The sequence below is a fragment of the Calliopsis andreniformis genome, chromosome 9 (genome assembly GCF_051401765.1).
Source record: "Calliopsis andreniformis isolate RMS-2024a chromosome 9, iyCalAndr_principal, whole genome shotgun sequence".
NCBI classification, from domain to species: domain Eukaryota; kingdom Metazoa; phylum Arthropoda; class Insecta; order Hymenoptera; family Andrenidae; genus Calliopsis; species Calliopsis andreniformis.
Genome location: NC_135070.1, coordinates 5,111,739 through 5,126,471, shown reverse-complemented (window position 1 = coordinate 5,126,471; position 14,733 = coordinate 5,111,739). Strand labels below are relative to the sequence as shown.

The window sequence follows — 14,733 nt, the reverse complement described above, 5'->3', positions numbered from 1 at the left end:
GTAGTTTTATTCTTGTTCTTTTTATGCGTGTACTGTCAAACTATGGAGAAAAGCAGTATCTACTGAAAATACTTTACTGCTACTTTACACTGAAACAAGATTCAAAATGTTCAAAATTATCCACAGATGCGAAACACTCAATTTCATATTTTTCTGTAGTTACTATCGTCCTGCATAGTTGAGCAGTGGAGCGCTTATTTGACGCAACTTCGCAATTCAATAATAAACAAGAAGCTTACTAAAAATGAGAGAAACTTTTCTGTGATTAATTTCTGCGATGTTGAGTCGTTTTTATCACATCAAAGTTGAGAATGAGGAAATAATTCTGGGAAACAAGGGGAATAGGAAAGAGTATACAACCAGATAACACTATAGTTATTTGCATTTGCTTTATAAATAGATATTTTTCTTGGTAAAGTATTGGAACTATTTGGAACCACTCGTTCGAAACCGAAAACGCCACCTGTTGATCGACCCTGAGTGCACGAAACAGCTACAATGCGGATTCAATTTATTGTATCGAGAATGTGTGATTTTTCACTCTTCGATGTTCGATTCATTAGATAAAAGCATCTCGAGCACTGCTGCAACCGCTGCTTTTTATCCCTGCTGCTCTACTTCTAAACGATTTGAGAAACTTCCTCATAGGAATTTCCATCGTTCCCCTGAATAATGCATCCCATAGCACCAGCAGAGAAGCTACCATTCCGAGAGCTCGTTGATTCCAGAGCTTTTACTTTGTAACAGAGGGAACCAATTCATCTTTTAGTCGTTCTTGAAGAAATGACTGGAGATAAAGCTCGGTGGGAGGAAAATCTAAATCAGCAACATGTCTCTTGGTTTCTCAGGAGGTTGAGTTAATTTTGGACTTAGAAAATTCTTAGTCTTCGAAACGTCACAAAGAGAATAAATTTCTAAGCTCTACTGTAGGTGAAACTATTTCTAGGTTTTTCAAAATATCTTGATCAAAAGTTCGAGAATCGATTTAGTACTTGAACTTACTAATTCAGCGTTAGAAAAAATCATGAAAATTCAAAGGATGAAAATGAAAGATTCGCAGAAAGTTTTTCTAATCAAATTCTGTGAATGATAATATGCCGAGGGGAAGCGGACGTAAATATACTTATATTTATGAGATAAGACACGACCTTCGTAATTCTCAAATTTATAGTCGATACCTTCCGGGTAGAAGTCGTGTTTACGGAAGAAAAGAAGATAATTTCGATGTTGCATTAGCGTTGCATACAGTTTCATCAGAATTTTCATATCTGTTTCTTGAAAATGTTTACATTATAACTTATTACTTGCTACGTTTTTCAACCACAGCTTTCGTGAACATTGAATTGCTTGTTTTCCCATTTGTAAGATACCTGTTCCTACCGAAACTTACATATAATTAGATCATTTTAACAATACAGAAATTCTATGAAACACTGGGAAATCAAAGATCTCTCTGATTTGTCAGTAACGAATCACAGAAGTAGAATCATGTTTCTTGAAAAGTTAATGGTCATTGGTTCTCATGAATTGGGCGACAGCGACGAAACACTGAGAAATAAAAGATGTCGCGAAGTAAGAATGCAATCAATGTTGAAGACTCGAAGAAAAGAAAACACAGTTGACAATAATAGAAATAGAACTTACAGGATTAAACAGTTCGTTATTTATGGATGATCAATGATTCCTTGTCGTTGATGTGTACACTTAATTATAATTAAATAATAATCAATGAATTTAGTCGAAAAATACATACTGTCAACTAGCAATCCTTGATTTTTTCTGTTAATACTATTAGCGTCATCATTTGCCCAGGTAGCCACACTCTGTGAACGTACAGTGAGCCAATGAGGTTCATATACGTCAATACACACCTTTCTAATACCTTCCCCGCCTCTTTAATCACTAATCAACATTCGTTTTTTTTTTGGATTCCAGAAATTCCTTAACTGTTTGTTGGTGACAAAGTGATTATAAGCATGTCGAGCTGGAAATGTCGTAGATAATGTTGTTCCAATTTTTCTTCACTCACTAATTTTTTTCTTTAGCCCATGATTAATTAGGGAAAGATAAACAAAGGAGTCATTATTGAGAGTTATTGTCTGTTAATGATAGAGAGACTATATAAGCGTATAGAGCTGAAAATATCGTAATAATGTTCCAGTTCTCTGCTCTCAATTTTTTTTCTTTACCCCAAGATTAATCAGGAAAAGAGAAACAAGGGAGTTATTGATGAAAGGGGAAGGAATGATGCAATGTTCTTTCCTAACTGAAATTAAGGAAATTGAATAGAAATAATGCAAATCATCCCAAAGAAATTTGAACAGAATAATGAATGAGAATGTATTTTGCTCCACTTAAGAAGAAGAGAAGGATTCAAATACTTTTTCATTATGATAAAATACTTCGATAATAATTACAGTATATACTTTAAATCTTTAAAATTGTTAGCAATTTTGATGACTAACTTAAACCTGATAGCCTTATCAAAAGTCTTTGACAAATTAGTTTGAGAATCCTAATGTGTGAATTACTATTATACTATCATACAGATATCTGGATCCCAGAGTCAAAGTGTATTAAGTTACATAGAAAAACAGTTGACTTAATACACTTTGGCTCTGGAGTCCAGATATACAATATTAAATGATATAATAATCGTATTAAATGTAGTTTAAAAATCGTAGAAAGTCTAAATAACCTATGAACTCTTGAATCTTGATAATTATTTAAAGGTCCTAAAGAACCTCGAATAACTTCAGTACCCGAATCTGTCAAAATCTGTTGTTAAAAACTTCTTACTAATAGTATAGAAAATTTACGCAATTATAACTTCTCGTAATCCACTACTCCATAATACTATTCTTCTGAATAGTAATTAAATACAATTTACTCAAAACTGTCTAACCAAATCCAGTCACCTAGTTCATGACGTGAACTCCATACCTACCCAATCTTAAGTAGTATTGCCTCATTTGTCCACAATCTCTTTCTCGAATTCAGGTAGCAAACTTAGTAAAACTATTATTTATAACGATCCACTTATATTCACAGAGCCTTCACTATCACCGATCGTCACTAACAGTAAGCAGAATCGGTTTTTTGACCAGCACACAAGTCGAATTAACCTTAACTTTCGTGGACCGATTTTATCGCGCTGTTCGACAGTCACGTTCTTTCTTCGCCAGTACCAAATCGACCAATCGTATTTACGAACGTCGACACACCTTTCTATCACTTGGCGAACTTGTAACGATAGTGACAAACCTGTTTTTAATACGCTGCCCGTCTCAGTGATCTTTTAATCGCTACTTATCCACCAAATCTCGCAAATTCCCTAATTGCTTGATAATACGTTCCGCGACGAAAACGCGAATCACTGCCACATGGAGCATGCACCTTCAGTCTGAGTTTCCTCCTGTATCCAGGATCAGCGATGAGGAAGCGAGGAAATTAGCATCGTAACTTTCGGAACCAGTGAACAAGATTATGTCACGGTTTATCGTAAGATGAGAAGCTTTGTGGAAGTTGTCTCTTTAAATTTGAAAAGAAGAAGACTTTAATACACTATTCCCTTTTTTTAACGATCATTCAACGAGCATATTAGGATCTTTAATGTCAATTCTAAAAATAATTTCCCTTACAAAAATTATAATCACTCAATCAAATTTCCATCAAATTCCACGATGTTTAAATATTCAAATTTTTAAATTTTCAAATGTTAACATTTTTGAATTTTCAAGTATTTAAACTATCAAGTTTTTAGATACTATTTAAATATTTGAGTTTCCAAATTTTCTAACATTACAATATTCAAGTTCTAAATTCAAATACTCAAATTGTGTAGTTTCCCAGGTTTCAATTTCTCAAATTTTCAAATCTTAAACTTCTTAAATATTAAAATTTTCGAACATGCTAGAACTTGATTTTTCATTTTTCTTTAGTCAATGACTTTTCACAAACTACACATGGAATGTAACCACATAACAAACAGTGATCCTACTTTTGCAATCCAAAGTTAGCAGGAATTATTCTTGTGAAACCAGATAACTGGATCTTAGGTATCTTACTAAAAGAATCTCCTTTCCTCTCAATCGTGAAAGCAGCAAAAGAACAAAGAAAAATGATGAAAAACGACACAATTTGTCTATGTATACAAGCAGCTACACTTGTTTGCATTCACTTATGCTTTAATGCTATTTTCACCAGTACGTCGTGTATATTTCACTTTAATTCCCTAGCTGACAGGCCCGTATTTAACGTGTCAATCACTGTAGACGCTCAAGAGAAAATTCAAGTGGAAGTAGTGGTGAAAATCGCGCGTTAAGTCTCAATGATGTCAGTGCATTCAGTTTACTAAACAGTATAGAGCAACAAACGAGGGGAATCCCCGATAAAGGTTTATGTAGCAGACATGATGAATTACTGTTACTAATTTGTATGACCTTCACGAAATGAAGATAATCCCATTAAGATAAGCGAGTTGGCCCGGATTTGTTCTTTATTTTGGATCAGTACCTCTAGTATATTGTCGATATTACGCAATGAGTTTTTAGTACATGATAATTAGTGTATTAAAAACCCAGTAATCTTCTTCGAGCGCGATATTCTACCAGGAAATTTCGTTCAACTCGTTTAATATTAGAAAGAGCAATCATAGAAAAGTTTAAATATAGCGTGAGTGTAGTTAGTTTAAAACATTGTTAAATTATGTTTAATTTGAGTATTTCAATTGCAAAAGTATTCTGACAGATTTCAATAGAATGTAATTATTCTTGGTAATAATGGGTTCATGAGGTTACATTTCCATCTCTCGTTTTCCACACGCCATATAAAATTGATAAATTTAACCACCACTTTATAAAATTGAAGAGCTCATAATAAAAACAATCCATGATAAGTGTTATGTTTTTTTTAACGAGAACACATTCCAGTGGTCAGAAATGAGGTTCACAACATAATGTGAACCTTTCCCATAAAAAACGCTGAGTGTACTAGGATGAATATGTTGCTAAAAAGAACTTTAATCAAACAAACAAGAATTACAATGCTACAGTATTCCTTTTGCTCTACTAGAAAAAGAAGAAAATTGATAATACTGGTTTTTGTATTTATTGTATGAGTTCTTCAATTAGTACCTATATATAATAAAACTAGATTTAAATGTATTTAGGTACTAGTTATTATTCTGAGATGATAAAACCGCAAAGTGTAACTTTATGAAATTACTGTAACACACGCAATCAAATTAGACTTAATTTATTACTTAAGATCCCAAGATGATTAACCCGCTCTATGGGCTGTAAATGCTAATTAGAATATATTATTTCGTGGTTAGTGCCAGTTATTACGAACCATAACCATTGCTTTCGTTCAAACTTCAAAACTCACAATTAAAAAATAAAATTACGTCAAATACATAAGCAGTTAGTTACAAAATTTTGCGTGCATTTGTAATGTTTGGGAAACTACAAAACCTTCCAAAATGACACAGATACTGAATTATTCAATTTAGTTTTACGAAGTTGACGGTATCAATATTTACAGAATGTAGGAATATTATACTAAATATTTATAATATAGTACAAACTAATAAAAATTATACCATAAAAAAAGCTTCAGTATTTTCTAAAATAATACAATTATACAGACTCTTGTACCTAATCCTACACAACTTTCATAACTCAATGAAACAGATTCAATGAACAGACTCAAGAATAGACTCAATGAATAGACCTACAAAAAAGTGCTTCATATTTTCATTATCACCCGATAGTATTCACCACTATCACCCCGATAATCTGCTACCGTCCCAAGTGCCCCATCCATTCCATCCACATAAACTTACATCACGCGCTCGTCTGCCTCACCGTGCACGTAAATTGCAACATAAGATTCCCGATAATGAACCTATCGCCCAGTTATCCAGCCAACGAACAGTTAAATCGACATCGACAGAGCACAACACGCCGTTATCAGAATCCCCCCGCAGAATCCCTGGATCACATACCGAAAGTCCCATAGTATAACATGTTCCTCATCTTCGTCCTCCGTAGGTTCGTTTCTCGATCAAAGAAGTCCTTGCCGAGTTGCGCGAGCGACGATATATCGGTTGGAGCGAGCGAAGAGCGCGTAAGTGAACGAAACGGCGGAAAGGATCAGCGTAGATCGTCGTCGAGGAACGAATGAAGCGAGGCTGAGCGGAAGATTGAAAAAAAGAAGAAAAAAAACGAGGGAGAGCTTTGCGAGCGTCAGATTCGACATCGCAGACGCGATAGCTCGGCGATCGCAGGTTCTCCGGCGTTTACTGCGCGATTTCCATGGATCATCGCGGAACAAGGGGCCTCGATCGGTACGACTGCATCCGCCTCGATCGCGGTTCACGATGGTAACCTGAGAACAGGAAGCTACAGATTTCAAGGGAATCCTCTTCCATCGAATTTTTTACGCTGACTCGCTGCGCGACTTATCGCTTATCAGTCCCGCGGAGGAGGGAGGCTTCACGAATTCGCTGTAGGAAATATCTTTCTTAGATTCGACTTTTTGTTTTCTTTTCTTTTTCCAATGTTGGGATTCAAGCACGCTTCTGATACGACAGTCGTACGAGAAACCTCGACACGTAAATCCAACATTAACTGAGAATGGAAATTGATATGATCTGATTCAACGTTTCTACGATCGATCTTGAATCACGAATCGCGCGCGCGCTGTGTGGAAACGGATCGAGTATCTGTTTACGGGAAATCGATTCCGTTTATTCAGTATTTTTTCTGATGTTTCGTGACATGAAAATTTTATGACTGTACAGTGTGTGAAGGAGAGTGGCTAGTAATGGTAGGCTTTATTGTACTATTAATACGCGTAGCGTTTTGAAACCTTTGCATTTTATGTACATACCTCGTGAATCGTATATGACACCAAGCGCATTAAAAGTAGTGTTATTACGAGAAATAATTTAAAGATTGAAATTTTTCAGAATGACAATTGTATAGAATTTACTTTATTGCTAATAATAATATTGGTATCTAGAACGCAATTTTAATTATTTTTCTAGTTATGCCATGTCATACAATTTAAAAATTTTTTTTTCTATTATGTCAGTACGCAAAACGATATTATGCTACTGTAATATTGTAATCAATACGCGTACATCGATCATTCAAACTGAAGGACTCATAATCAAAGCAGCTCGTAAAATCTTACAATTTCTTTTATAAGAACTATATTGCAGGTTGGAAGCCAAATTTGCCAACATAGTAAAATCTATATCATCAGAAACAATATATGTTCAATAAAATGAATATTTTACTTAAAAAAATTTTAATTCATTAAACCAGTAGTAAAAATACTAGAATATTATACATTACTCTTTGTCATTTATGGACAAACAAAATAACAAATGATACTATTAGACCCACACGCAGGTTCAGTTTTGTAAATAAGAAAATAAACATTCTCAGACCAAAATACAATCAAAATTCGCTTGGAGATTCACGCATATCCTGAGAGACTAAAAAACAAAAAAAAAAGAAACAGTAGAGTTTGAAACCTAGAACTTTCTTTTTCTCTCACTCACCCTCACTTCTGTCTGGCATATTTAAAACGATGAAATTGCATTCATTCTAACACTTTTATCTATAGAAAAATCCAAAAATTGACGAAGATCGTTCTTTAAATCAACCCCACCATTTTTACTCTAAATTAGTCTACATCTTTCTTCCCTATATTCTGCATTTGAACGTTCCAAGTTTTCAAACGCTGCATTTTTCCTTTTCGAAAGCTGCTTCAAAGTCGTAGCCATACACCTTTCACATTTTCTACCTTCCCTTTTTCTATTTCGACAGCTGATTCAAAATAGTGGTCGTATGTTCATGTGAGCGTCTAAGCTTAGAATGCTGTGTACCACTTATGGTACATGACAGTTGAACGATTTACTGATGGTACTAATCACTGCAGATAGATTGTAGTCCAATCTCGCAATAGAAACTTTACGTCGCCTTAGAACAGAAACTGATACGATGTGATCGAATGTTTCTACAATCGATCCTGATTCGAGAATCGCACGTGCATTGCGTACTTAGAATTGGATCAAATATTTTTCAGCGACGAGATTACAGGCGTTGTAACGAATAATTTTGCAACTATCTCGCGCCACTTAAATCGTGCGTTGATCGTAGGAGGTACGAAACTGACTAAGCAGCGATTAGTGGCGGTTCAAGAAACTTTGATTGATTAAGATTCATGAGTTACGTATAAATTGTGCAACGTGCTGTCGAGTGGTTACTATGTAGTTTCTTTGGAAACGTATGGCGAACGTTTTGGAGCAACAGATATCTTTCCAAGGGTGGCTTAGAAAAGTCTCGAGCGAATTGAAGAAAGACAAATTAGTTAGCGCGAAAGTTTCTTAATGTCAATCAGTAGGGATACCTACACATATGTGTTGAACGAAATTGAAAGTTTTGTTACTGATGATTATACTAAGTTGTCTTGGACAATGGAGTTCAAAGCTATATAGAGTATTTAAATAGATATACAATATTGTTATGGTTCAAAATTCTAGATCAACTTCGCGAAGATATTGTCTAAAATTTTTGGGAGAGGAAATATATATCTACAGTACTGCTCATAAGTATTCGGACGGTGTTACTGTATTTTTAGCAGTAATTAATGGTTAGTCTAAGCAATAAATATCGGTTGCTATCAATAAATCTGCGATTTTCTAAACTAGTGAAATTGTTCGAATACTTATGAGCAGTACTGCGTATACATATCGTACATGTATTACAAAAGTGAGACAACTCAAAGAAATATGTCTTTGAGGGAATGCAATAATTTTACTTAATAAAAGTTAATAAAAAGTAACTATGTGTTACTTGCACTAAATGATATTCTTGTTACTATTTAAATAATTTAGTAACTTACATTTGAAGAGTCCTTTGAATAAATTCTACAATTTTGATTATTAACTAGTAAACTTTTTACAATTAATAGAGATGCATTTACCAAATTGATTAATAGTCATAATTAAAAGATCACGTTTTTTTAGTTATGTTACTTTTGAAGTATACGTGCGATACATTTACTATGAAATACATAATTCAAGATATACATTTAAAACCACTAATTTTTTTTTTTAATTTAGACAAGGAAAATGTATTCTCGATTAACTCGTTGACTGTCACCATTTCAGTCATACATATAATGAGTCTTATTTACGTAGATATATCTAAATAATTATTTAAACAGTTTTACTTAGTATTAATATTACTGTGCATGACTCGAGAACGTTTCTAACGGAAAATGAAAATGCGTTAAAAATTCATACTTTTCCATTATCACATGCTGATAAATTTTCCAATGTTAAGGATATACAATTTTTTCAAACCAATTAAAATTCGTGTCTTTTCACTTTGAACAATGTTAAGAATAACTCCAATATTTATGGACTTATTATTTTCATGTCTATACTTATCTACGTAGGTTCATAGAATAATTTGAAAAACTGAAAAAAATAAAACTAAAAAACTATGAATAATTATTAGGTACTTAAATTTCACCTTTCATCGAAAAACTTATCCTTTTAAATACTGCAGTAGAAAGAATGACATTGTACCTATTGATATCTCTAGTAATTTAAAAAAAAAAAAAACCAACTGTAAGTAATCCTGATGTTCTACAATCCATAATCGATCATCCAGATTAAAAGAGCGAGCTGCGTCGAACGCAAAGCACGTGAGTTTCACTGTCAACGACCATACAGTGCCACGTTTCGTCCCTATCATAATACAGTATCAAATTTCCTTCGTTGCACCTCGTGTTCAGTAGATAACATTTTGTCTCTATCACTAACTACTTAATCACTCTTGTCTTCACGTATGTAACAATATGCATCACAATAACGTAAGACCCGCTGCTAAAAACCTATGTTACATACGCGAAATTTTTCACACAAAGCTCACGATTCAGATGACAATCATGGAAAATAAAATATATACTACAATCGAAACAAAATCAACTGGTCGCCAATGAAACTAAAAGTCTGCTACCACTACTCATTCCTCCTCACTTGGCGCTATCCATTATTATCGAACAAGTCATACAAAAAAACAATGTAGATAGAAAAAGACTCGCATAATCAGTTAATGTTATTCAAATTTATGTTAAATTATGAAGTATATACACTTTAGGTAAAAGTGAGTTAAATGACTATTAGATAACACGGCACAATTTACTTTAAACTATCAAGACTTATGTATACACAAGTATACAACCAAGTAGATTACTAGATCAATCGTGCGCAGCTGGAAGCTCATAAAAGTAATGCGATTAGTCAAATTAATAATGCACTAGTGGTAGCACGGTATACTATTTTTAAACGCTCATGTATAAATTTTAAAATCTGGCTTTTTCATGGGATACAAAATTATGTAAAAATTTCTAAGTGATAACTTTCTTTTTAGTCGATGAAAATTGTTGCGATAGTTACATCTCCCAAAGTTTGAGCGTAAGTAACGCTCGAGCAAACCCCTTTTAATTCATACTCTTAATACGACAGCCTAGCACTCGTACTGCTTCGAGCATGTTCCTCGAACCACACACACGCCTTTCAAAATCACACGCACACATGTAGGCACCGTCATGTGGTGAATCCTTTCTTTCATCGCCCTGTGTGCAGAAGCAACAACATTGTTCGGAACCTATGGCCCCTGTAAAAATCCTTTTTCAGACAGTGGTTTGAAGTATCACCTTTCCCCTAGGGGACGGTCCACCAAACCCTTACAAACTGATTTAAACCTATACAAAAGTTTTCAATGAGAGGCAATGGTTATTCAAAGTTAGATTTGTGTCTGGAATAGACCTTTACCTAGCTAAGAAATACCTTACTCCTTAATACAAATCTATTACTGATTTGTTCAACTATAAGCTTAAAGGAAATGTGTAAAAGCAAGCATAGGTTCTGTTGCTTATAGCAACGTAGTGCTGAGGTTTGTGTTGAGACTTTTTCGCAAAATGTCTAAGCTCTAAACGTAACTTTTGGTTTCACTAAACAGTATATAAAATTCATGATTTCAAATTAAATTTAATTGAACAGTAATCACGAGACTTATAAATTTCTTTAATAATAATTGACTAGACTCTTAGGAATTAGTTTAATATTCAACCAACTTATTATACGACACATTCGAGTCAGAAACAACGATTTAATTTAGTTACAGTAGAATCCCGATTATTCAAAATACCAGGAGATTGAGACCTCAAGTATTATTTTGATAGCTAATTTGCTTATTTTAGGCAGATTAAATAATTATTTAAATGTCCTACCGAATTCTTGTTATTAACACATCAAATATCCACAATTTGAGAAACAGAAACTGTGAATAATCGAGATTCGGTTAATGGGAAAAGGAAACTGGAAATTACTTGTACAGTAGGATCTCGATTATCCGAGTCATAATTATCCATAATATTTAGCATTCAAGCTCCAGATTACTTAATCACTATATTAACGATAACAGTACAGTAGGATATTTCAACAAATGAAAGTATTAACAATTAATTGGATATTTTAATTCTGAATCTTGTATCAAATCGTCTAAAGGAAATTCTACTATAGTGAATATATAGATATGATACAGATATTATATAGATATAAGTTAACCCAGCAAAATACTGATTTCTGTTACTATACTACAAAATAATTGCAAATGAAAATGTTCTATAATCTTTTTTTAATACTTGAATTTTATAAAATTAAGCTACACACTTGAAAGTATTTCAGTGAATTTTTACAGAATTTTTAATATAGTTAAAATGTGTGAAAATCACGCTAATATTTCATTTTTAATAATGAATAAATAACAATATTTAATTTTTGGTTTATACAAGGATTTTTTTGATGATATTGAAAATTTGACGCCGTATCTTAATGCAATAGGCACTGTAACAATCTTTATTTATTCAAATAACTTATAAAGTTATATACCTATAAAGTTACTACTTAAAATAGAACACTTTATCTTCAAAATATTAAATAAAAGCAGGAAAAATCACGTAACTAAAGCTGATCGAAGATGTTAAGCAGTGAAATGAAATAGTAATATTAACAATACGAAAATAATAATAATAAATTTTAGTATTATCAGTATTGCTTATACAGTAATATTCTTTTTGTATTGAAGCTTCTTGAAAAAGTCTTTAGCTGCTGGGCTGCAAAACACTTTTAAATTTCTCCTTAAACATTAAAATTTCTCGTGGACTTATATTATTCACCTGTTTCTCACGAACTTCTCAAATTACTTTCCTGTACACGTTTTAAAAAAATGCTTACATCTCGGAATCTATCAAGAATCCTCTCCTTTCGCTTTGAATAATCAAAATGCTCCATCTTATCTACCAAATGACATCAAAAACAGAAAATCAGAAAAAATGAACTTATCAAGTTCTTCTCCTGGAGTCTTCATTCATAACCCATTGCATCTATTTTGTGTTGGAGATTCTACTGTACATTAATTTGCAACTTAGCTACCATTACAGCCTTCGTATAAATGCTTCAACACTGTGCGATAGAATTACAATTTTAAAAGTTATTTATCTTTTCCTAATGTGTTGATACATAGAGCTACGTAATCGTGACTGATCGAGGAACATCGCAGAGGAACTGGAAGTAGAACCTGAAAGTTCGTTAAAAATAAGCTATTGAAGCGAGACCGTCAGTAACGGTCACCCACGTGTACAGAAACGGAACTCGAATGAGCCTGGAGGCTTCCGAAACTTTCGTCGAACATTACGTCAGTTTTTATTGATCCCACACCGACGCTCTTCGCCGTCTAACGGTAACGCACCTGTGCTTAAGACACTCATGGTAGATAAGCACGCGATATCGATCCCTATGTGCAACGCTGATTGACGGCAATCATCATTGAAGGAAAAAAATTGCACCTCCGCTGACGTACAATAACCACGTCTAACGCTAACTTCTGATTTATGAATGCTTTTTCAGAAAAAGTGCTTGGAATACAAAATTTATGAACGTTATAAATTCACCTTTCATCGAAGTATCTGAAGCTGCTTTACTAGTTTTCATGTCAGCAATGTAGAAGTTTCCTGGAGTAAGTTAGTTAGGAGTAAGTTAGTTTCTTTTTAGTTTACTAAAGGCGAATGATAAAGAAATTTTCAAACCTTTGAATATTCAAATTTAGAAATTTTGAGATACTGAAATTTTGCAACTTTTCAACTTTTATAATTTTAAACACTTTCGTATATTTTTAAGTCTCCAACATTCAAATATGTTTCAAATTTTCATACCTTTGAATACTACCCCTCGGTATGCAAATATTTTTCCCATAAGGTAGACCAATCGAATCGTTTATGTCTAAACCCAATTTTTGTTACTGTTCTACGCTTTTAAATAACGGAAAAAATTTTGTAATACTTAACAAAATTTGTATTATACTATGGAATTATACATTAAGTCAAATGTTTAAAAGTGGTTTTTATAAAAATAAAAGTTTGAGAAATGTGCAATGTAACTTGTGCCATCAACAACCCAAACTGTCTACAGGAGGTTAAAATTCTTAAACTTTCGAGTTTGCAAAGCTTCAGAAATTCAATTTTGAAACTTTCAAATTTTCATAACTGAGACAGGACCATCTGCATGTCATGATTAATTTCGCATATAAGGGGAAAAGATGCTATGTACAACTAGGCATCTCTGTTTACAACATGCAATATTGATCAACATAATTTCTATATATAAAAAAAGTTACGAAGTATATGTCCTCTGTCGCATCTCTAGTTAAGTAAACATATGCTGAATAGATATTTACTACACAGAGGCATGATCCTATTGTTTGCCAAGTTAATACTGTAGGTAGCGACTCCACAAAGCTGTCAGAAATTGTAACTAAACGTTTTCGAATCACTTCAGGTAGGTAAGTGCTATCGATCCGTTTGCTGGAAAACGACCGATTGTTGTGTTAAGAGACGAGGGGCATTTCGTAACGTTAGAATGATGAATCGTTCCAACCGAATTCCATTATTCGGTTTAAGAATGCAAGTATTGTGTTTCATTTTCAAAAAAAGAAACACATATACCATAAATAAATATTATGAATAATGGTACTACATATTCAATCATTAATTTTTTTCGAAAATAACGTACACCATGACCTCGATCGCAGAAAATAATGATCTTAATTGCATCTTTTATTGTATCGCAATATGATCCCTTTCACGATGGAAAGATAAGCATGCTCGAACGTGATATTCGCACAGTGCGCCAAAGCAATGGAGAAAAGGGCAGTTTCCACCACCACGAGCGTCGTGGCGTGGCGGCCAAGAAAATCAATAGGCCACGTGGGTCGCCGACCGGGTTTTCCGAACCCAGTTTTCGTCCTATGTTCGCACTAACTCAGCAGAATCCCCAATAGACATAACAGGTACTAGATACACCAAAACCTAAATACAATCAAAGAAACAACAACACTTCACGTGGAAGGGTTGTTTTCACTCAAACTCTAAACACGCCCCTAGTTCCCTATAGAATACCTCACACCAATTTTATCAAACTCTCCGACATCAATAACCATAAAATCGTCTCCATATTATCTCCATTTCTCGCCAACCTTCAACATCCTTCACTCCCTCATCAACACCATCCACCACTTCCGCAACCTCTAATACTACCTTCCCAATCCCCCATATCGCATCCCTGTTACCTAACACATCGTCCCTGAG

General features: G+C 33.7%; 1 protein-coding gene across 2 annotated transcripts in view; it reads right to left on the bottom strand.

Moving 5' to 3' along the window:
• The window catches only part of LOC143183138 (large neutral amino acids transporter small subunit 1), a 46,182-nt gene that overhangs the window by 30,668 nt on the left and 781 nt on the right, over window positions 1-14,733 (bottom strand). The window lies entirely within an intron of this gene.